The sequence below is a fragment of the Mustela lutreola genome, chromosome X (assembly GCF_030435805.1).
Source record: "Mustela lutreola isolate mMusLut2 chromosome X, mMusLut2.pri, whole genome shotgun sequence".
NCBI classification, from domain to species: Eukaryota; Metazoa; Chordata; class Mammalia; order Carnivora; family Mustelidae; genus Mustela; species Mustela lutreola.
In genome coordinates, this window is record NC_081308.1 from 4,177,202 (window position 1) to 4,202,786 (window position 25,585).

Genomic DNA, 25,585 nt, shown 5'->3' on the forward strand with positions numbered 1-25,585 from the left:
ATTAAACGGGCCTATTCAAATGGAAACCATTCAAAATCTTCTCCTGCGGATAATTCTGACTCTCTGATACTCTGTCCATAATCTCATCCTTTTGTGAAATGATGACTGCCCCAGCTTTTAACGTGGGATTCTTCTTAATAGTCTTCGTCTCTGGGGCAGGGATGATTATTGTCATTTTTACTGAAAACGACACTGCAGGTCCTTTGAGGAGACTTTTAGGAGCCTGCCCAAGGTCGCTGTCAGAGCAAGAATTTGAAGCCATCTTGACTCGAAACCAAACCACTGCTGTGTCCCTCAAGGACATTCATGCCTCTGGATCAGCCGACGGATGTTTCCTCCAGGTTCTCATACAAACACACTTCCTGCTAGACTCCCCCATTATATTTGTCCCAGGAAAGAGAACCATCAGGATACATCAATATAGATACCCTTTGTACACATTCTTTGTTTTTATATATACAATTTATAGTGATATGTTTCCTTCCTACATGTATTATTTATGTATACATATATAGCCTTCATATTTCTATGTATCCTTTATATATGTTCGTCACATGTATCTGTAACTTTGGGGTATATATACATAGATGTATCCTTTACGGACACTCACTCTCTCTGTCTCCAAATCTCCTGCATACATATTCACCTTCCCTGTTTCCAGGTCTCCTGTAGGGATATTTACTCTCTATGTTTCCATGTCTCCTGGATATACATACATAAGAAAGATTTATTAGCAAGACTCAGTCTCCATCATGCAGGCTGAGAAGTCCCACCACCTGCCCCCTGCAAACTCAAGACCCAGGAGAAGACTGGTCTCTTTCAGAACCAGTGTGGAGGCCTGAGAACGGGGAGAACCAGTGGTATGAGCTGCCGTCTGAGGGCAGGTCCCGGTCCAACCAGTCTGACGAAAAAGGGTCAGTTCTCCTGCCCTCCACTCTTTTGTTCTATTCAGACCGTCAACAGATTGAGTGAGGCCCACCCAGGTTGGAGAAGGCCATGTGCTTTACTCAGTGCACTCTGCCAAAGGCTAAACTCGTCGGACAACACCCTCACAGGTGGACCCAGAAATAACGTTCAGCCAAGTACCTGGCTACACTCCACGATCCAGTTAAGTTGATGGTGCAATAAACCAGCACACCCATGAATTTACTTTTCCAGCCGGTCACCAATATGACCGTTCACATGCCTGGCTTCATTCCTCCTTTCTCCTTTCCTTCTTCTCGCCCCTCCCCAGATTCCTTTGCAACTAAGACTAGTCAAAAGAATCCGTCTATAAAACAAGATGTAAAAAACATAATAAATTTTTTTTTAATTAAATACTGGCTTGATTCTTCAGCTCATTAACTTTACTAAAAGGGTCAGACTCCGCAGGTTTCCCTGAGCTCTTTTCCATTTGTTCTTTTGCCCCTTCCCTACTACTGGGATGCAGATGTGATGCCTGGAAGTCCAGCAGCCATTATGTGAGCGTAAAGCCAATGTTCCCATGATACAGAAGGCAGAAAAGGAAAGTGGACAAAGCTTTGGCTACTGATACCATTTGGGGGCTGCCAAACTAACCTGGCAAATACATAACTTTGTTCACTGACGCAACTGGCATTTTCATTTGATTCTGACATCTTTTAGTCAACAGCATGACTTCTTGAAGAAAATGTAAAGTTTGGTGGCACTTCCGTGCTTAACATCCATAATACGCATTGCTTTCATTTGATGCTCACCAAAAAAATTTTGAAAAACAATGTTACAATTGATAAAAGTATTATTTCTATGTTTGTATGGAGTTTTGTCAGGTAAATGAAAGAAAACGTATTCGGGATCCACAAAACTTTTTTTTTTTAATGTTTTGTTCTTTTTATGTTTCTGGAAAACATGCATTAAAATACTTCAAAAACATGCAGGGGGCAAACATAAGTGCCACAGTTTTTTCTTCTTTATTTCTTAAAAAAGATTTTATTTATTTATTGGACACAGGGAGAGAGCACAAGCAGGGGGAGCAGAAGGCAGAAGGAGAGGGAGAAGCAGGCTCGCCCCTGGGCAGAGAGCCCTATGTGGGGCTCAATCTCAGGACCCTGGGACCATGACCTGAGCCGAAGGAAGAGGCTTAACCTACCAAGCCACACAGGCTCCTCATCTTTTTCTTCTACACAGCACTTTGATTTCACTTTTATTTATTTATTTCTTCATTTTAAGGTAGGTTCCACACCCAGTATGGAGCCCAAAGCGGGGCTTGAACTCATGAGCCCAAGGTCAAGACCTGAGCTGAGATCAAGAGACAGACCCTTCGCCGACTGAGCCATCCAGGCGCTCCTTGACTTTCATTTTAAATTAAAAACTTCCTACATCTCCCAGACATATTAGCAAGTTTGAAAACAACCAAGTTAGTAAACCAAGAGCCACCCCAAAGCAAAACAAAACTAAAATAAAAAACCCAGTGGAAATCACTGAAAAAAGAAATTCTCACAAAGTAAAGTAGGGACGGTAAACCGTGCAAGAAGCCTGCGGATTTCTGACTCGTGATCTCTGTATTCATTCGAAACGAACCTGCTATTGCTCCAGACTTCAGTGTGTAAGACATGGTGATTATCATGCAACGGGGTCCTTCAGTCTGAATTCCCAGGAAATAGAACTTGACCTGGCTCAAGGCACCTTGACGGTGTTAGGGTGGTGGTTATAAACCGTCACCTGACCCTTGGCTGTGTGGCTGGAGTACATATGGCCAAAACCACATCAGGCGAAGAACAGGGCGGCGCTGGGCAGTGTGGCTGCCGTGGGGGGAAAGAGACAGAAGCCACATGGAAATCCAACCACGCAGGTCAGCACACGCATTCAGAAGGACTTGTCCCCTAAGACAACAACCGCAGCCCTCTGGCTGACACTGCAGTCACGCATCTCTCTAAGCAGCATCAGAGCTAAACCTTCCCCCCATAACATTCTCTTGCTTTTTAACAAATCTAAAAAAAAAAAAAAAAAAATGACATGAACTGTGCATGATGCGAGATTGCGAGATACCCGCCCTTATCACTCTGCTCCTGACCTTGATGAGCCCGCCTCCCTCCCACAGCTCCTTGCAGACGGGCAGGCCGCGAACGCATACTGAATCAGGACATCTCAGCAGCTCACATCGAACGGCACTAGCAATATTGCGATTCCCTCCTCTGCAGTAAAAGCGACGAGCCTCCGGTGACATTGGAGTTCATGAGCCAGGGTCACAGAGACCAATTCTAATTCCCTCCAAGTCCGCGGACGCTCCTACTGCGTGGAGGTTGAGAGGCATGGCACTTCGAAAAGAAGGGCAAACCTTTTATCTCGAGCTTTTCTTTAAAATCGGACACGACTGATGCCATGCTGACCTTCATAAGGTCTCCTTCCCCTGCACCCTCTCCTACCAGCGCAAGTAGAAAATCCTGATACAAGGATACATTCCTCATCGAAATTTAAAAGCCGAGGCATGCTTTTCCTGAATTCTCTTGCATTGCTACCCATTTGGCTCTCACTTGGTGCCTTCATGAATTCTGCTGCCTAGAATGACAAAAGAAGAACTTTCAGATCCAAGGGGAAATCTAGAAGACAGGAATCAGAAAAATGGACCTTGCTCCTTGGGTCTGTTGAATCTGAAACCTCTTTGGCTTAAACTCATCTTCTACCAAGTCTGGGCTTCTCAGTAGGTCCCCCAGTGGTCTTGTCCTACACACAACTCAGCCATCCCCTCTGTGGTCATACCTGTTTATTCTGCAAATATGAATCATGCCTCTGCTTTCTAAATGTCACCCAACCCACTCTAGACCACTTTCTCCTGTATTCCCTTAGTCTCCCTCTTACCCAAAGCTTACAATTATGAACCCAAACAGAAGCTTCCCTCCATCGATCCTACCAGCTTTCATAATTCCTCATAGCCTTCTTGAACTTATTTTTTCTCCTGTCCTATACTCTGATTTTGTGGTCAAACATTATAATGTCCTTTGCATGTGCCCTGAATTCCCTCTCCTCCTCCTCCTCCTCACTCCCTTGAGCTTCTCCATCAAAGCAGACACTTAAGTCCCACTCTTGACCTACGCCATGTTGGAAGACACCCAGCTGAATATGGCATAGGAAAATGACTACTGACCATGCAGCATGTTTCATTTCAATGGCAATGGGAAATCCCAAAGAAGTCTACCCACGCAGGCGCGTAAGCACATTATGGGTCTAGACAGCTGGGTCATGCACCGCTCTCCTCCATGACTCTGTCTTCCCGGCTGCTCAAATTTCCATCTCCCTCCCCAGCCGTGCTCTGAGTTCACAATATGGCTCCCTCCTTGGCTGAGGCAAGTGGAAAGACCAAAAAGAGAACATGCACGGGTTCCCAGCACTTCTCCTGGCCCCTGCTCCCGCAAAGTGCCCCCTGCCTACTTCGGAATCCCGTTCTCTCCACTGGACCCATACCCCATTCTCATCAGCAAACCAATGGGCTATCACTTCTCTCGTCTTAAACAAAATCAACAGACCCACTCTGGACCTTCCTTCTACCTCAGGCTACCACCCCATTGTTCTGCATTCCTAATCACCCAATTCCTTGGAAGAAGGGCCCAGAATCATGTTTCCAGCTTCTTTTCTACTATTTTGCCCTGGATCCTTCCTAGTCACTTCGCCACCACCATCCAAAACCACCAGTGATCTCCATGCTATGAAGCCAATGGTTATTTGTCACACCTTTTGTTAGAAGATGGAGGACGTTCAGTAGCCTTTGGCTCAGGTCATGATCTCAGGATCCTGGGATCAAGCCCTGTGTCAGGCTCTCTGCCCAGCAGGCAGTCTGCTTCCCCCCCCTCTCTCGTTCTCAGTCTCTCAAACAAATAAATAAAAACTTTTTCTAAAAATGGCAGCAATGTCCACAATAGCCAAGCAATGGAAGGAGCCCAGATGTCCACTGATGGATAGAAAAAGAAGATGTGGTATAGATACACACCAGGGAATATTACTCAGCCATCAAAAAGATGAAATCTTGCATTTGCAACGGCGTGGATGGAACTGGAGGGTGTTATGCTGTGTGAGATAAGCCAGTCAGAGAAAGATAATTATCATACGATCTCACTGATCTGTGGGATTTAAGAAACACAACAGAGGATCATAGGGGAAGAGAGGAAAAAAACAAAACAAGGCAAAACCAGAGAGGGAGAGAAGCCATAAGAGGTTGTGAATCATAGGAAACAAACTGAGGGTTCCTAGAAGGGAGGTGTGGGGGGTTGACTATTGGGGTGATGGGCATTAAGGAGGGCTAGTGATGTAATAAGCACTGGGTATCATGTGAGACTAAGGGGGTCACTGACCTCTACCTCTGAAACCAATAATATGTTAATTGAATTTAAATAAAAATTTTTAAAAAGAACTGAGGCCCATTCTACTGTGAGTGTCCTGTTTCCCTATTGCAATAGTCCTGAATAAAATCTGTTTTTACCACTTTAAAAAAATTAAAAAATAAATAAAGTGGCACCATCTGTGCACTGGTCACCTCTACCAGCGACCTAAAGTGGGGCCCTTCTGTGGGCCACTTTGGGGAAGATCAGAATAGGTCTTCTTGCACTCAGGTTGGGATGCATTAATAGGACGGGAGCCAGAGCATGAAGCCCCAAGGGGGGTCATTGCATGGGCGTGAGTCAGATAAAGGGGCCCAAGGTGGAGTCTGTGTACTCAGCACCCCTACACTTCCTCTAACTTGACCCCTCAAGGGCAATTGATGCTGTTGACTGTACTTTAACACTTCAAACAGTGTTTTGTTCTCTCCCTATTTGCCTCCTGGTCCTTCTGTGTCTGCTTTCTTGGAACCAAACCCCCATCCTCTGCCCTTCTTGGTGGGAATGCCCAGTACTCAATCCCTGTGCATCCTTTCTCTCTCTGTCTACACATACACCTAAGTGATTCATTGAGCCTCGTGGTTTTAAATACCCCCTGTGCACTGATGGCTCCCACATCTGTAGATGCTTCCCCCGAATTCTAGGAATATATGATCATCCCTATATGACCTCTTCACTTAGACATCGGATAGCTAAGTCAATGCACACCCAAAAGCAAGATCTTGTTGCTACCTCCCAATCAGCCATGCCCCCAGCCTTCTGCTAATGTCCACACGGTTCACGACCTCTGGTTGCTCAGCCACAATCATGCGTATTACCCTCAGTCGCTAGCTTTCTCCTGCAGCCCTCATCTGGCCTGCTAAGGAATCCACCAAGATTCATCCGTGATTGCAGGACTTGTCACCCATGCCCTGGTACCGTCATCTGGTCTCTCTGCTGTCTGCTTTGTGTGAACAGCCCCCACCGTCCCATCGACCTACTAAGACGTCAGGACACATCATCAACCATCTCGCAAACAAGCTGCACATCACCTACCTCCACCTCTACTCAAGCTCACAGGTTTTACGGTGACACCCCACGCCATGGACCCTCTTGTCCCTCATGGCTTCCTAGATGTGCATTCTGCCATCCACACGCTCCCCCTTCTAGGTCCCGAAACTCGCTCTATCTATCCTGCTGCCTCCAGCCCCTCAACCTTGTGACTTCTCTCATTTCCTTCACACCCCTGCAAATTCCACACCTCAGGAATTCCACACCAATGCCTTGGCCAACACGTCAACCGGAGCCTGGATGCTTACTATTCCCTCTTTATTTGCAATCTTGGAAGTGGCGTCTCCATCCAACATGCTGCATGTCTTATGTGCTTATCAACGTATGGATGACGTTGTGTCATGTGTCTCCCACATCAGCCCGTAAGTCTCACGATGGCATGGGTTTCTCTTTCATGGAGGAGTCAATCCTCATGCCGGGGAATTGTGTGATAACCATTTGCTGGGTGAATGCTGACTACCAGCGCAAAGGACTGGACGTGTTGAGGGCCAGAACAGAACGGGCATTTCCAGAGGGCACTGTCTGAATTACTGGCTTTTTGGAGCTACTTGCATTTTTCTTTAAAAAAAAAATTGCATTATCAAAATAAACTATAGCTAGTAAATGTTGCCTCATAAGTTTGTTCCTCTTGCAAGCATTTGGGCACTATAAGCATTTGTTGCTGGGATCGGGATTTGGTTATGTACTTCTTAGGGGACAGAATGTTCCAAGGAAGGAGGAGTTGTGATATGCCAGGGCTTGGGAACAACTGGTAAATATTATGATGCCCCCGTAAAAAGAGAAAGCACAACATGTCTTGAAAAATGAAAATGAATAAACAAAGAAAAGGCTCTCTTCTACCTACTATTTTAAGTTTCTTTGCGTTCTGCTTTTAAGGGACACACTTCTGCCTATGACGACAAGGAAACGTCTGAAGTTTCTGGGCAGAGCCTGTCCTGGTACATCATGATCTTTACCAAGACCGTGTTATGTTTGATGATGGAGGAAATGCTCGTTGGAGAGCCTGGCCGGACGAATCCTTCAAACCGATTCTGCACCTGTGCCTGCCTCTCAGCCTTCTGCTAACAGACAGGAGTGCGCTATGGAATTAGTGTCTAAAAATATAGCTGAATAAACACACAATAGAAAACAGAAAGGAAGCAAGAATTATGGGCACACTCAAATGGGAAAAGCAAAACTTAAATTGCAGGTCGGAAAAGCAAAATCTTTTCTTGGAAGACTCTGTTCTCCTTTATATTAAAAAAAAAAAAATTCTAATTCCAAGAAAACGGCATGTAACACAGAGTCTTTGAAAGGGAACAAGGAGGCAGCTCAACACTAATTTAGTTTAATTAATGCCATCCTGTTCTTTAGGCTACAAACAATTATTGCAAATGCAAGATAGCTATATCTGCCCTTCCTTAACTGCTTTCTTTGTTGTAACAAAACCATATTATCGCCCATTTGTTGCTACCAAGAATGAAACTCTCAATTATTCTGACAGCACTTCTGTACTTCGTAGGAGAATGACCCCGTTTTGCCACCGGTTCTTGAGGAAGGCAGGAAAGTCTGCCCATTGGCTTGGCTTGCCTGGGGCAGGTGGAATAAAATCTCACCAACATCCCTAAAAACCATTCCATTTCTTTTAGTAACTGGTACCACGTTGGGTTTGTTCTTCCCCAACAATGGTCTTTGCAAGAATCACCAATGACTATGAGGAAAATGGTTCTCTATAGAGCCTCTAACTCTGAAAGTAACTAAAAATTACTCTCCTGGGGTCCGTGGGATGATACGACCAGCGAGGGCTACCCTATCTTTTTATGTGGTGCTGAGTAAGTGCCAGTGATGATGCCGGCAAGTCACTTCGTCTCCTTTGAGAAAAGAATGCTCCCATGTTCCTTCCCAAATAAAACTCCCATAGTGAGGGCTGAACCTTGGACCTGGGACCGTGAGTTTGTTCCAGTGCTTGGAATCTTATGGGACCACTGATCTAATCCAAGTCAACTCCACTGGTCTCACTTTGTGGATCTCTCCAGGCGGGAACCGTCCTCTTCAACCTTTAAAACTGCCGTGACCATAGCACCCAGCAATTCTTGGGGTGTGTAATGACGACATGTAAATCCCATAAGAATATCCCCATATTAGGAATATAAAATTAAAACTATAAATGACCAGAAAATGGGCACATCCCAAATGATGCGTTAAAAATTACTTCCAACTTAGTCAATGAAATTATGCCTCCCCAGATATGCGCTATAAATTAATTGCCACTTCCCATATTTGACACCTCAAGGAACTGAACAAGAGCTATCCTGTAACTTCGTAAACTCCAGAGCACTCTCTGATAGCCTGAAGATATGTGGATCCCAGTGTGAAAAGCATGGTCCCAGAGAAACATTACCATGACTTAAATATTTCTTCCTGTCTGCTGGTACCAATCATGCACTACACAGTCCAGATGTTGGAGGCCAATATATTGCACAGGAATTATGAAATAATTTTTTTAATAAAAATTTTTTGTTGTAATAAGGTTGCCATATTGAGCAAAGAAGAACACGGGATACTCAGTTAAATTTGAATGTCAGAGGAGCAATAGATCATTTTTCTTCAGTGTACGTTCCATCCATATTGATGTGAAATTCAAATTTAAATGGGTGTCTTGTATTTTAGCAATGCTGTACCAAAAAAAAAAAAAAAAAGCACACACTTTCCCAAAATGCACTTCTCCTTGAGATCTTCTAGTCCTATGTCCTACACCAATCTTCCTTTCTAGGATGTCTCTATATGTCGTTTCTTATGATGGAGTTGTGTGGTCCAGAACGCCTTGGTTCTTGATCATTTCCTTCTGCCCCAGGCCCTTGTTAGGAACAGAACTTGGCAATGTTTGGATGTACAAAGGAGTGAATGAAGGTGGTGTGAGAGGTATGGGGTGGAGAAAAGAAACTTCCAGGTCTACCGCAGGACAAAGATGGTCACAGGATACCTCTAACTCCAAATGAGACAGAGGCAAGGAGGGTGGGTCCACGTCACCAGGAGAAGTGGAAACTGGGACACAGGGGGCTGGTCTCTCGAAGTTTCCTTTGAGGCAAGTTCTCAGGTCTATACCTTGCTTGACCTTGCTTTTCTCTTGGCCTGTTTTCTCCTGGAACTTCACTGTGATTGTCAGCCCTAGCGCCATTTTGTGACCCACAGGATGGGAGCCGTGTTCTAAACTCAACGGCAGCTCCCCAGATGCTCCTGTAGAAAGTCACGACCTGTGGATTGGTTCAGCCTCTCCTCCTGCCTGGACTGGATGTTTTAATCCCTGTGGAATGATGACCGTGACTCTGAGATCTCTCATGGATGGTGGTCCTGTGCAAGGCGTAGACATTGCTTGACAAGGAGCAAGGTTCCGACTTCATTTGTGTAGTTTCTGACGTGGTGAGCTTGAAGCCACACAAGTTGGGTAAAGAGATCTGGGGCTCAGGAGACACTGTAACGTAACATGAGTGTAATGTTTAAGAGCACAAAGAGACTGGATGACAGGCTGTCTCTGCTACACCCTCCATAATGGCCTTGGGCATGCCTTTGTTTTCTCATCTGTTGAACGGGCGTAAGAGTATAAAGACCTATGTCGTAGGGATATTATGAGGATTATAATGGTGCAAACACTTCATAAGTGTTCCTTCTTGTTACTCTCTCATGCGAATCATGGACAGGTACTTCTCCACAAAGCTGCTGGATTGAGTATGGTAGCTTGGGGAGACACTTCCAGATGTAGAGCAAGACAGGGCTGAGGACAGAGACCTGCTTGCCTCTAACATAACCCTCTGGCAGAGGAGGAAGAGTCTGGAAAAGGTTACAGGGAAAGAAAGGAAGAATGAGACAGGCTAGTGACGTGGCATGGGGAAGTGGCCAAGGGGCCACGTTGGTAAGAAGTCCCATAAAAACAGAGTTTAAAAAAAAAAAAAAAAAGGTCTGTGGCAATCAACGATTAATAGGGAATTTTTGGAGTCCTTGTGACAACTGTCTGCGGGCCAGAGATGATAGGGCCAGAAGCCACGCTGAAACCCGCCCAGGTGGGAATGGGAGTTTGCCCACGGAAGCAGAAGTGTGGACGGGTGTCGTGAGAAGCTCCTGAAAGGAGAGAGAGACTAAGGACATGAACGTTGGAGCTCCTGTTCTATTTAAGAGCACAAATGTCTAACACGAAGGGAATAATTAGGTAGATTTGTGAGACACCACAGCATGGACGTGTGTAGCCATAAAGGGACGGCTTTGCTATTTCTGTGTCTGTTCCTAATGGCGACGGAGCGCATCGGTGTCAATCGGAAAATTTAAGAGCGGGAGCTCTTCCGTGCGGGGACCTGGACATGGCAGGAAGCCCTGCTGGAGACAAAGGATTCTGTCCGTGGAGCTCTGGGGCAGTGGACGGGACCCAGCCTGTCCTCCGAGGGCTCACCCCAACATAAACAAGATAAATCATTTTCCTCCACAGTTGTCTCCTACCCTTCCCGGAGCCTCTGCCGTGGCCAGTAGGTAAACCATCGCTTGTGCGATCAAAATCATCTTTCAGGGCTCCTGGGGGGTTCAGTGGGTTAAGGCCTCTACCTTCGGCTCAGGTCATGATCCCAGGGTCCTGGGATCGAGTCCCCGCATCGGACTCTCTGCTCAATGGGGAGCTTGCTTCCTCCTCTCTCTCTCTGCCTGCCTCTCTGTCTACTTGTGATCTCCATCTGTCAAATAAATAAAATCTTTAAAAAAAAATCTTTCACATTTAAAATGCTGGTTTCGAGATATTCAATGCTTACGCAGGTTCATGCCCCGAAGCTTTTAAATTAGTCAGAATTAGCTCATCACTTATCTCTATGAATATCTTACACGAGCAACCTCTTCTTTAATTAAAGAGATGTTTATCCATGAAGGGGTGGGTGTGTGTGTGTGTGGGGGGGGGGGGGCACGTCACACACAAGAACCGGTTAGAGCAACCTTCCAAAAACATGCCGGTCTTTGCTCCTTGGCCTGGAAATTGATTATTCGCTCAGTTTTGTAGTCACAGAGTGGAGCTTTGCAAGCAGGAAGATGACTTCATCGTGGACGGGTCAAGGCCTGCTCACCTGGGCTCCCTCATCTCTTGCAATCCGGCGGCCGTTGGACGATAGACGGCGCTTGCCACGAGGACCTTTCCCCCGTGATTACACATGGGACGCATGCGTTTCTGCGGTTCCAAACCGCGCAGGGAGACAGGCTCCGTTTTTTCTCTTTCCTGCCACCTTCCTGGAGATGTGGATCTCATCCGTTGTCCGTGGTAACCCTGCTGCTTTCATCCCGGCAGACTTCAGCATCGGTTCCCAGGGAGGGATCAGAGCACAGATCAAAACCTTACAAAGCGGAGCAAAGCTACCGTTTCAGGTCAAAGTTCACACGAATTATGTCAATTTAAGAACCACCTTCACAAAAGCCACTTCTTCTCTCTCTCTCTTTTTTTTTTTTTTTTGCAATACCGATCTCACCCAAACGAAGAAGTGCAAAGGTGAACAGGAAACCTTTATGCAAATGTCATATTTTACGTTCAAATTCCTCAGCACAATTATTCATTACGTCTCAGAAAATTGGTAATAACTAAAAAAAAAGAAAAAAAGAAAAGAAAGAAAGAACAGAAAAGAATATCAGATAATGCAGATAATGGGTATGTACTGTGGCAGACCAATTGTAACATAAGCTTAAAATTACCTTTTTGCAAACTTGCTCTCAGCTTCTTGGCTCTTTTGATTTATGACAACCGTGACTTTTTACCTGTACATTCCATCCCTCATTTTAAGAGATCTGGAGAAATTTTCTGCACTTAAGGAAAGGGAGAGAAGCCAATTTCTTTTCTCCCAAGACAAGAGGCTTTTTTTTTTTTTTAATTCATCATTAATTTATTATAGTGTTGAACTTGAAGACAACTTGTATTCGCTTCTCTATGTCCAGATATACATAAAATAAGGGTCTTTTCATATCACTAACTGGTGCATCGCAAAGTATAATGCAAGAGAAAGGCTTCCAGGAGCCTGTTTTGTACAAGGAACTTTGCACCGGGGGGTCATAAGTTGGGCAGATTTTTAAAAATCCTTCAGTACTTGGAAATGACGGAAAATAGCCAGATAGGGCAATTATTTTGAGAAACTAACTTTTTTTTAGCCTCCATAGCCTTAAATCTATTAAAAAATGGTCTTCCTCAAGTGTTCTTAGGAATCTGTCTTTTTCAAGTTTGGTAGTGAGAACAAAAGGTGCCTGGCTTGTGTCTAATCTTTATCCGATCTGGATTGAACAGGATTTGTCATGGATGTCGCCGCGTATGATTTTATGGCCTTTCTCCCTTATGAAATTTTGAACTGGCAAAAATTCCCAAAGGAGATTGTTTTTTTTTCTCCCCCTCAAGACTCATGGCTTCTTTGGTGTATTCTTTTCACTTCCTCCCCTTGCGGAGTCTGTCCTGTCAGTCCTCAGATCGACTCCTGGGGTATTTAGCAGGATTTGATAGTTACTTGGCTGTGCTCAGAGGACGCGAGGAGCCTAGGGTCTTCCTACTTGGCCGCCATCTTGCTTCTGTGGCTGAGCCAAGATAGATATTTATCCTTAGGACAGTCTTCCAAAGTGTGGGGCGGAAGTACGTTACAGTTGGAGGTGACCATAGAGGTGTCCCGGAAGCCACAGCGTTACAGAGAATCACCTTATATTGTCCTCTGGATTTCCCAACACTCGAAGATATATTCACTGTTCCAACTTAGAGACGCCGTTCCATAAAAAGAACTCAAGAATTCTAGATAGCTGTTCGAGAAGCAGTCACGGGAGGATCGCTTCGAAACACAAAGATGTGTATAACACTATTTCTATATTCCGCCTCATTGACATTGGACTGGATCTTCCTTCTGTAAGGTTGTGTTCACCGAAATCAAGGGATTAAAAGCCATTCTGCAATAACGTAAGAACACAGAGCTGGAATCTTGGACCTCTAACCTTTAGCTTGTCCTTCCCTCTAAGATAAAAGTCACAGGGTTCACTTATGATTTATTGCTGGGGGGGTGGCACATAATGGCCCATGGGCCAATCTGACAAGGAGGAAGCCCCTACGCACCTCTCGTCCCGTGAACACAACTAAGTAACTATCAAATCTTTACCTTTTGTAAATAAAGTTTTATGGGCACACAGCCACACCCATTGGCATTTATTGTCTATGGCTGTTTTCATGCCAATTATACGTGTTGGTGACAATTAGCTAGGTCAGGCCAAAGTGCCCCATTTCTAATAACTGAATTACAGGCCACAAGGAAGAAATTTTTTTTATCACCCAGAAGCTGGGGACAGCCATAGGCTCTAGTTTCCTAAACCCTGAAAATTGCAAACTCTCTTTTACACAGTCTAACACCCGTCAGAGAATGATTTTGTGGGTAAGTGAGGGTTGGAAGAAATGGTCTGCTAGTTTTAAGTAAGCAAACTTGAAGAAGTCTATTTGAAATGATCAATCCTTGTGTTATTATTTTTTTTTTCTCTAGTGTCTGACATTCAGTGTGATATCATAGAAGAACAATCTTTTCTTTGGTTGTTGGGAGTTTTCTTACAGTAAATGCATGCCTCCCTCAATTTCTCCTTCTACAAAGCTAGGGCGGCAAGAGGTCTTACTCTTTTGGATTCTTTCTCTCTCACTTGACTGCCCTGGTAAAGAAAGCTTATTTGTCCCTGTGGCCTGTGCCCACTCCACCATAAGTTGCCTGTACCAGCCTCCAGTGAAGAAGCTGTGGGCCTTACAATCCTAGAATCTGAGGCCAGTTCTCTCCGTGGAAGAAGATCTTTCTTTTCCCGTGAAGGGGAACTATCCAAGTCTAAGGCTGGGATTGTAGGAAAGAAAACCCTTGTCAGTTGCTTTAGTCCCTCTTCAAGGTCCGCTGTGAGCTGAACTAAAGAGTGGCATGCATGACTTTGGTGTGGTCTGCTAGAGTTCCCTGTTGGAGTTTGGGATGAACAGTAATACAAAACCCTCACATTCCAGACACTGTGTTCTGTGCCTACATTTTGTGGGGAGAAATCGAGGAGACAGGTCAGACCCTTGGATATGCAGGGGAGGGAAAAGTTTCTTTCTACACTCTTAAGTGATAGTCATGAGGCCTGTGAATTAAACTGGTAAAAGAATAATAGAAAGGTTTTATTTGTGCATACGGAGTCTTTCATACCAAAGAAGAGCCTAAAGAAAGAGTTAGACTAAGGAGTTTATAGGACATTTTAGCAAAGGACAATGAATTGTATACAAGTGACAGGAAAAGGCAAAGGGGTTCGGGCTTCTAGGAATTGTGGGAAGGTACATATGGAGGGGGAACTTATGGAAGATGAGGATTATTTTAGTAAGATTTGTTTGTTGATCTTCTGTCTCTAGAGATAAGGAGGTTCTCTGGGTACTGGCGACGGGAAGGACAATACTTTCATGAAGGCAAAATTATGCCCTGCTTTGGGGCAGACAGTGGGAGAGCTGCATTTGGTGCTTCTTAATTAACTTCAGCTCAAAATAACTTTATGCCAAAGGGGCCTATTTGGGGATGGCATATTCTTATCACCAACCCCCCTCCAGATAGCGTATAGATGATTCGTGCTCCCTAAAAACGGATGTCCACCCAGAATCTCAGAATGCGACCTTATTTGCAAGAAAGGTCTTTGCAGATGTAAGTAGTTAGAGATCTGGAGATGAAACCGTCCTGAATTTAGGGTGGGCACCCAATCCTTATAAGAGAGGACACAGAGAGACTCGCAGGGAAGAAGGCCATGTGGAGAGGGACGCAGAGCAGGGAGTGATGCTCTCATGAGCCAACGAGCAAAGGGCAGTGCCTCTAGAAGCTAGAAGAAGCCAGTAACGAGGATGTGTTAGGGTTTCCAGAGGGAACATGTCCCTGCTGACGCCTTGGCTCTGGGACTTCTGGCTTCCTGACTTAGGAGAGAACACGTTTCTGTCATTGTAACCCACCAGTTTGTAGCACTTCGTTCCACCAGCCAAAGAAAACTACAGCCGCCCTTGGAACAACACATGTTTGAACGTCGCGGGTCCCCTTACATGTAATTAAAAAAAAAAATTACGGTACAGCCCTGCAAATCTATTTTGTCTTCCCTGTGATTTTCCTTCTTCCCCTTCCTGAAGATTTTCTTAAAAATCACATTTTTTACTCGAGTTTCCTTTATTGTGGGATTATAGGATATGATAAATATAAAAATATGTTAATTGACTGTGCATGTGGTTCGCGAGGCTTCGGGCCAACGGTAGGCTATCGGTGGTTAAGTTTAGGAGAAACAAAGATGTCGATTTTCAACTCTGTGGGGCAGGGTGCTTCCCTGAAACTCCCCCGTTCGAAGTTTGACTATAATACACATAAACCGACACTTCGTCAACATTGATCAGTGACGACAGGCTCAGATTTACCTCCACCTACCAGAAAGTCCCAACAAGTGACTCACTATCTATAATGCACTTTTATTGAATAATTGAACTCTTAATATATGTTGGGCGCGATGCGTGCCTTTTGACTGCACATACATTTCAAGGCTTTCATATATATATTTCCAAACTGTGCTACTACCGACACATCTCCAGAGTCATAAATGCCAGCATTCTAAAATATTTAATAGAATAAAAGAACATTTTTTTCTTTTACCAATTATCATATCTGCAATTACTTGAATATCTAAAATATTTTAAAGGTAGCTTTCATCTCAACAGAAAGTCTTTCCACCCAGGGAGCTGTGAGTCAAAGATGTACTTCAGCCTGAGGCGAAAATGTTCCATTTATTATCTCAGATTTCTGTGATTTGGGTTTTCCTTGCTGTGGTTCACAGACTTGGGATTCAGTGGAAATTTTAGGTGAAGACTTCTTCTAGCGTAAGGAGCTGAGAAAGCAGGCAACGTTCACCCTAAATATTATGCATTCAGAAAGATGCGTGGGGAATAAAACCTTGGCATTCTGGAAAGCCATGTTTTTATTAGTGCCAGAAATATTCAATGGGAACTTGTTATCTCTACTCACAAGATCTAAGACTGCAATGTAGGATGTTGGCATTTCACCAGTGAAGATAAAGTGCCTTTCCACAGGGGTCTTAAACTCTCTTAAATGGTACCACATTTTCAACACTTCACAAAGCATCAAACACGCTGACACTTGAGGCAAACATGAATATTTTATTCTCCCTCAATAAAACAGTTAAACACATCCATTCTCTGCCATTCAAGGTTTTATGACCTAAGGCCACGATTGCACAATTCAAAAGGAACACAGGTGAGAAAAAAGAAGAAGAAAGAAAGATGTCCAGAGCTCCCGGTGCTATCCAGAAAGTTTTACTTCTCGCGGTTGATTTTGTTGATTTAACAGAGTCGTAGAACCTACCACATCTTGGGCAAAGAGTGGTCACAGAGAATTCTGGGTTTGGATTCTCTGACAGGTGTGACCCTTCTGCAAGTGTTCAGAAACACATCTCCATTGGGTTTTTTGGGTTTCTTTCTTTTTTTTTTTAAACCACCATTGACTAGTGCCCCATGCCAGGTCTGCTGGTGCCCCGTTCTTGCCGTCCCAAATATGTGGCATTAGGCGATCGGAAGAGTCTTGGGAAAGTAGCCACTGCCTCTAGAATTAGGAAGAGATGATTCACACAGTGCCCACTCAAACGTGAGACATGCTCTGTTGAAAGAGGAAAGCAGACGGCGGTGCTCACCTTCTGGGTCTAGGTCAGAAAGAGGGCTTCTGTTGTTCAGAGGAGAAGTATGGCCCAGGGACACACATCTCCTATTCAGCTGGTCCTCTCCTTTGTGCACACAAAGTGATGGATCGTGGGGGGACTTCCAGTACTTCCCAAGAGCTGTTTGGGTATGTCCAAGACTGAGATGCATACAGGTGTGCATGTGTGTCCAGGGGCATGTAACTGTGATTACCATAGAGTAACCCCATCTTAGTGCACTGAAAAGAAGGATATCTAAGATGTAGAATGTTTGGGGGCAGAATGTTTGGAGGTGATTCCTTATTATTTGAAAAATACACTGTATGTGTTGACACTATATTGTGCTTACTAAAAAGTCTGGTAGAACATAGACCCAAGGGGTCATTACCCCAGCAAAGTAGAAATTTGAAAAAGCTTGCAAAAAAGCTGGGAATAAGGAGACAGGGTTTTCCAATTTACATTTACACTTCTGGATGTTTCCCTTTTTTTTTTTGGCCTTCATAAATATTTTGTGTTTTTCTTTATGGGCTTTAAGATACAATGTACCTGCATTTTACCAGTTTTCAAGCTATAATAATGATGAAACTTTAATTTTGAAAGTAGGAAAAAAAGATGGAGGGAGGGAATCTGAATGATCAAAAAAATAAAAAATGCAAGAAAACCATATTAACAAAGATGACAATTAAAAAAATTAAAATCTATGAGGATTCCTTGACAAGTTAAGTGCCCAATAATGTCAGACAGATGGGACAAAATGTGTAAAATTCACAAAAAAAATCATGTCTGGCTGGTAATAATGATATAAAAGGATAGTATGAATTTATACAGAAAAATATGAATATACAAACTTTTTATTAATTCACAAAGATGTTTTAGTTAAGGATCCCATATCGTGGAAGAACATGTTCCTAGACTTGCTATAATGAAGGCAGTATGGAAGGTTGTACTATAAAATGGAAACATCAGTCATTCCAGTGGTAGGACCACTGTAGACTGTCGCTGCATTCTTTTTGTTTATAGACACTTTCTAGGTTTAGAGTGAATAGGGACAAATCTGATATTTGACAAAGAAGAGATATATTGAGTTGCAGGTAGAGTCTTGATCTAAAGTCAGCAAACACAGATGGTACCTGTAAGAGTTTGTGGCTCCAGATGGGGACTGACATGTACACGGATTGCTTTATCTTTTTTTTTTAAGTTTATTTATTTGTGTGTTTATTTATTTATTTGAGAGACATAGACAGAGAACGTGACAGAGATAGCAAGAGAGGGCAGGAGGAGGAAGCCGGGGAGAAGCAGACCCCTGACGAGCAGGGAGCCCAACTTGAGGCTCAATCCCGGGACCCTGGGATCATGACCTGAGCTGAAGGGAGACACTTAACCAGACCAAGCCACCCAGGCGCCCCTGTTAGCATATCTTATCACTGAGGCTATCAGTTCAAGCAGTAACCACATATAATGGGCTTTAAAAAAATATATTAGGTCATTTAAATTGAATGTGAAGATCGTGGGCCATATATCATTCTTACTATGACCGTGGTTGAAAGTTACAGAGAAATGCTGAGATGTGGACAATTCTATTTGTCCTTTACGAAGATCAAGCCTCTTTCCACAGCATTCTCCTCTGGGTTTTCCAATGATACTAGTTTTCACATCCAGCCTTTTAAAAGGAAAAGGAACAGGAGGAAAATTGAGTACCAAACACGATTTGTAGCCCTCGAAGCTTCTATGACTGGAGACTGCAGATAGAACCAATGAAGAGGTCCCAGATAAAGCAAAGCCCTTTCTCCTAGCATACAAATGGAGTGTTTTTATATATTCAGGAGAGAACTCAACTGCAAAAAAAAAGAAAATGATCCTTCGGTTCTGACAGCTCTTTGCAGGCTTTAGAAAAGGGGAGGAAAGGAGCGCTGTTCTCACTCAGGGTTTGAATAAGGGTCCTTGTGTTAAACTGACATCTTGGTCTTAGGGTGAAACGTCTCTGAGGCTCTCAGAGAACAAAGAAGCCAGGAGTTAGAAATCTGCCTTTTCAACCCCAGGGTCAGAATCTCAACGACCAACTGTGGTCTCCTGTGCTTCCTTCTCCCTGCATTGAGGGGACGGCTCAGCGTTCACATTTTGTACGGTGGAGCAGAGCTTCTCAAACATTCATGTGCACACCAATCCACTAGGGGTCTTGTTAAAATTAGAAATCCTGATTCCATAGATCTTGGTGGGGAAGGGACCCGAGATTCTACATTTCCTACAAGCTCTCAGGTGAACCAGTGCTGCCTGAACCACTCCTGAATTTGAAAGTTTCAACAGTGCCAGAGGAAAGGATATTTTCTTGCCTATGACAATTTTCCATAGTTTGCATATCATATGGTCAACTTGTGCAGTGGTTCTGGGTATACACTCATTTTTTATCCCAGAATGTAGATTGGGTAATTACAATAGAATGAGATGTCCCTGAAATGGGTCAAACAGTAAAGAAAGAGATGTTTCAGTGTGTTAGAATCTAGTAAGTCTGGAACCTGAGGGCACTGTCTACTTTCACAGAAACTGAACCAACTACATGTCATCACGCCCCGCTAGGAGGCAGGACAAAAAACACATTTTAAGAAGAGAGGCACACTAGCCAACTTTGTGGTAGTGATGGAAGCGGGTAAAATTGGTGTTTCCTAGGTCAACCCTCTCCCTTGCATAGAAGTAATACACTGTGGCACGTTCAGTCCACTCATGATGCCATGAAATAACAGGTAGGTATAAACCAAGGAGCATTCATTCTAGACAGTCGCACTATATCAACAACCCAGAACACACCCCCTTATCTGAGTCAACCGACACGCAATATGAATGGCATGCACCATTTTTCTCCCTCACAAACCTCCATGGGATAATCAGCCACTCAAAGTATTTTTTGTGAATTTGTTTTGTAGACCTTATTAAAGATATCCTAAGTGAGATAAAAGGGGACAACCTTCACACATTTCACAGCCTTTAATCCTCCAGAATATCTGTTACCTTGAATGCTTTTTAAAAATGTCCATTTCTTATTCTCCCTCCTTGTCTTTTTTCTCCTTTGAAGATCATCATCCCCTCAATGAAGCAAGGCCACATGGCATTAAACCCATATGCCCTACCAAACTCCATGCTCCACAAAACCAAAGGGTGCTGCTCCCTTAAGGTGGCTATTTAGAAACAATGTATTGTTTCCTTTCGATGTTGACACAATGGTTAATTCTATGTGTCGACTTGACCAGTCTAAGGGATGCCCAGATAGCTATTAAAATGTTACTTCTTGGTGTGTCTGTGAGGGTGTTTCTGCAAGACAGTAACATCTGAATCAGCAGCCTGAGGAAAGAAAATTCACCTTCACCAATATGGGTGGGTCTCATTCAATGCACTGGGGGCATGAATGGAACAAAAAGGCAGAAGGAAGGAAAATTCTGTTTCTTTCTCTTTGAGCTGGCATGTCCATCTTCTCCTGCCCTCAGATACTGGAACTCTTGATTAGAGTGGTCAACTTGGCAGTAAATTTATTTGTACAGACTGTCTAGTACATCAGGAGCAATTTTTCTTTACTTAGCACTTTTGGTTTTGTTTGGCATTCTTAGTAAAGTTTTCTATTTACAGAAAAGTTGTAGATTTACAGAAAAGTTGTAAAGATAGTATGGAGATTTCTGATACAAACTTTACCCAGTTTCTCTTCGTGTTAACACCTTACATGACCCTGGCCTGCTTGTCCAAGCTATGCAATCCACTTTGGGACATTATTATTAACTGTATTTATAGACTTTATGAGGATTTTCCCAGTTTTTCCAATAATGAGATTTTTTTCTGTTCCAAGATCCCATCCAGGATACTACGTAGCATTTCGTTGTTATGCCTCCTAGTCTCCCCAGCACCATGACAATTTCTCAGAATTTCTTTGCTTTTTCTGACCTTTACAGTTAGATATTTTTTAGAATGTCCCTCAACCTGGATTTGTCTGATGCTTTCTAATGATTAAATTGCCGAGATGGGTTTTGGGGAAGAAGTCCTCAGAGGTGAGGTGCCCTTCTCTTCATGTCCTATTAGGAGTCCATGATTTCCATATGACTCATCACTAATGATGCTATCCAGGGTCACTTGGTAAAGGCACCATCTGTTGAGTTTCTCCACTGTTAATCGTTTCTTGTGTTGTGTGACAAGGGGATTCTTAAAAAAAAAAAGTATCAATTTTCAAAATACCTAAAGTTGTATTTATTTCTTTTTTAATTGAGTTCTTCTCTCTGTTTTCAATTTATTTCTAATTTTATTTCATCTTGGTTGCTTTCTTCCAGAAAAAAAAAAATTCTTAAATACCATATTTTTCATAGAACTCTCCTGTTTAAACCTTTAGGCTATCCTTAGTTGGGATAAAAGGAAACCCCTATTTTGAACATCTCCAAGGTGTGAGGGAAAGTAATAAATATTTTATATACATTTCTTACTTACATTTTACAAGAGCTCTCTAAATTAAATATTAACATACATTTTTTTTTTCAAATGAAGAAACTAATTTTCCCAAGGCCATAGTTAAAGACAGTGAGTAATAAAAGAGGTATGAGAAAACCCAGATTCTTTACCCAGAGGTTGAAGATCACCCACAAACTTTTCACATTTGACTCTGTCATTCTATACATGAGTCAACTCCCACCCACCCCTTCAAAAAGGAAAGGTCTATGCCCTGGCCTACAAGAATTCCCTGAACATCAGTGCCTTGAACATTCACTCCTGTAGCTCCTATTCTTCAAGTGGTATCCACAAATATCACTCAAGCTGAAGCCTACCTCCTCCAGGAAGCTCCCCCTGACTATGATGTCTACAACCATAACTTCTTCCTTGTACTGAGTGTGGTGTTTCTAGCATTCACCAGCACTAGATGATGGTCTTCACTCCCCTGCACCCAGCTTGTTCAACAGGGTTGGTCCATCCATGCACGATGTCATGGAGCCCACACGGTTCCAGCCCTGATTAACAGTGCTTATGCTGGGAACCCCCCAGGAATGGTGTCTGGCTTCTTGGCTGGAGCCACACATGATGTCCTTCTTACCACACTCCACCTCCTGAATCTGACGCCCTCCTGTGGCTTCCCCTTGCTTATGACTACAGGCCCATGCAAACGTTAGCCAACTACCAAGTCTACCTTGGGAACAGTCCTCAAGATTGTCACCACTTTTTTTTTTTTTTTAGATTTTATTTATTGATTTTAGAGAAAGAGAGAGAGAGCAAGCATGAGCAGGGGGAGGGGCAGAGGAAGACGCAAACCCTCTGCTGAGCAGGGAGCCTGATGTGGGGCTCCATCCCAGGACCCTGAGATTATGACCTGAGCTGAAGGCAGACGCTCAACTGAATGGGCCACCCAGGTGCTCCAGACTATTACCCTTTTGATGCTAATTGCAAGATCTGGCGGATTTTTCCAGACCACCTTCAGGTTTAATAATTCTATAGAAGGATTCACAGATCTTACAGAAAGCTGTTTTCCCTATGTTTATGGCTTATGGTTTATGTCTTCCTTATGTTTATGGTTTATGGTTTACAGTTATGGTTTACTACAGCAAAAGGGTACACATGGAAATCAGCAAAGGGAAAAGGTGTACAGAGATGCATGTGGGAAACCTGCCAATGCAGAGCTTCCAGGTGTCCTCTCTCTGTGGAGACATGGGCAGTATTCCACTCCCAGCACTGATGTGTGACATTACACAGGGAGTCCTGCCATGGAGCAACACAGCTGAGACTTGGTGTCTAGAGTCTGTATGGGGGTTCCATCATGGAAGAATGACAGACTGACCAGTGGATGACCTCAGTCTCCAGCCACTCAGGAAGACACCGCATGATCCAAAGCCCCGACCTTTTGTGTCACTCTGTTCAGTTTTCTAGCATGGCCAGCACCCCACCCTAAATCATAGTGTCACACAACCCAGTGACCCAAAGTCCCTGGGGCAAACAAAGATACCCCACTCGGGCAAGACATTCCAAGGGCTTAGAGGTCACTTCCAGAAACTAAGGGGTGAAGGCCAGACCTCTTTTTGAACAAGATTAAGTTCTAGACTACACTGCTGGGTATCTCTTACTGTCTTGGGGACCTCTGTCCTCTTTTCTGACACTTAGCTCTGAGAATGTTTCTTACCACAACCAGAACATGTGTGTGTACACAGATACTTGGACATTTACAATGATGTTTCCCCAGCACTAGGATCATGCTTGACTGTTTTGCTTCTCAGATATCCTATAAAAATTTTGTTGTGATCATTAGGATGGGGAAACAGATCTTAATGAGTCTTTTTTAAAAACATATTCCCTATCCAGTTTGGTTCACTCTGAACTACAAGATTTGTCCACTCAGTAAGTCACTGATATAAAATAAACTTTGGAGGTATGCGATTTTTCCTCCCATACGTCATGGGACTAACCCTGTTGAACAATGCATGAAAATCACTTAAAAAATCACTAAGAGTCACTAAAAAGGATATGTTAAGAAGAATGTCAACTCTACTTGCTAATGAGAACCAGGTATGTTTTAAAAATGAAGTAGCCTTACACACCTAAACAGCATTAGCACACACAACAGACACGTATATGTGAACACGACTCTATGCAGCCATGGATATGGAGACACGTGGATTGTGTCACTCAGGAATGTGTTAGGTGCTTCAGCCAGTATGACCATGGGAATGCACTCTTATTTGTCTTATCCAAATTTCTTCTCTGCCTGTTCAATGCTACAGCATACCCTGTCAATGGAGACAACAGAGCCCCCTAAGAGACCAAGCTTGAATCTCAGGGTTGAATGAAATCTTAGTGTTTTTATGTATAAAGGACAAATATGCATGCAATGTACAATGGAACCATGGTATTAAACTCCCATGGGAGGAAATGGTACAATTAGAAAAGAAAGTGTCCAAAAATAAAATAAAATAACTCCTTACTTTCACACTAGCATGTCTCTAATTTACTTCAGCCATAAGCATGACAACATCGAATGGAGGTCGTGGTGTCTCCCCGTCACGTGTGAAGCTCACCAAACCTTACTGGTAATTATCTCTCTGTTTGCAAGAAACCAGCACTGTTTCTAGCACCTGGGAAGCACTCAATCATCACTTCATGAATAAATAAACCAGATAAGAACCAAAGGTCAACAATAAAAATAACTCGCAAGTATTGAACCTTGACAAGGGGCCAAGAACGGTTCTGATAATCTCCTAAACCCTCACAGCACCCCTAGGAAGGAGACCTTGTGGTTACCATCCTCATTTTATAAACAAGAAAAGTGACACACCGAGAATTTAAGCCAAGTTTCCAAGCCGACCCCATTAGTATGTGGAAGACCCAAGGACAGATCCAGGAGCCTAAACATCACTCCACTTCTCTGTATCAACACATCATCATTATTCCTGAGAGCAATCTAGTGTTTGGAAGAAGTACTTTTTTATGCTAAGAAAGAATAAACATACCCTTCATAAATAATACAAAAACAAGCAACAGCTTCTACAGAGTGGAAAGCTACTGCCAAGGAGCCTGGAGTATGCTGGCAATTAATAAAACATTTCCAAATGGACTCTAATTCGAATACAATAAGGAAAATCAATTAATGATTCTGAATCAGAGAGCAAGTAGAAACAATTATTATAATTTTGCATGTATTGAGGACCCATAACACTCCCACTGTCAGGCTCACAAAATGCATTCCCCGTGCTATAAGGTATAGTTTTAACCACCGGTAGAGACATCAGTCTACATTTTATTGGACCACTGTTTTCATCTGGTAGGGTATGCTTGTGGAGAGATTTTTTTATAAGTCCAATAAAATAACACACACGCTCTCCCTAATTCCATATAATATGGTTGATGGCAATACCATACCCCTATGTATCACTTGACCACAGCATTCACATACAATAAATTCCAGGCACGTACAATATGCAGGTATTAATGGCCCACACTTCTGTCTAGTTTTCAATCAAATCTTTGCTATAAAATAGAAGACAAAGACAATTCCAGAAGGTCCTGTGTTTAGATTAGAGGGTATTACTTCTGCCACACGAGCTCCCCTTCAACAGAACACAGTCACTTTGAAAAGTTCTTATTTTGTTAAACTTGTCCCTGAGCAAATGTCTAAATAATTATAGCCCCTCAAAAATGAAAACTTTCATGCCATGAAATTCAACTAGGGGGGAAATTTCTTTCAACTGTCCCATGTCTGTTGCCAAGAATTGTTCTGGTTTTGCATTTAATGTTTCTCAGTTTTGTACCAAGCCAGTATTTGGAGTTTTGAAAATTAGCTTTATATGGTGATCATGGGTCTCCTTCCACATTTTCTAACAACTACATCTCTAGCTCTACTCTGTGTGGATAAACCTAGAGCTTCAGCTGTGAGCGATAAACCATGACTTCTCACTTCAGTGGTAATTCTAACAATAGATGTTTGTGGTACAATGTATAGCTATGGAGCTTTTTACATGGGTTGCTTAATCTATTCTCAGAAGAACAGAAGATACTGGAAGTGCTGTCATCTC

At 43.2% G+C, this 25,585-nt stretch overlaps 1 long non-coding RNA gene across 1 annotated transcript in view; it reads right to left on the reverse strand.

Annotated features, from left to right (window-relative positions):
- Positions 1-25,585, reverse strand: part of LOC131821895 (uncharacterized) — a 123,137-nt gene that overhangs the window by 84,438 nt on the left and 13,114 nt on the right. The gene's annotated exons all lie outside the window — the stretch shown is intronic.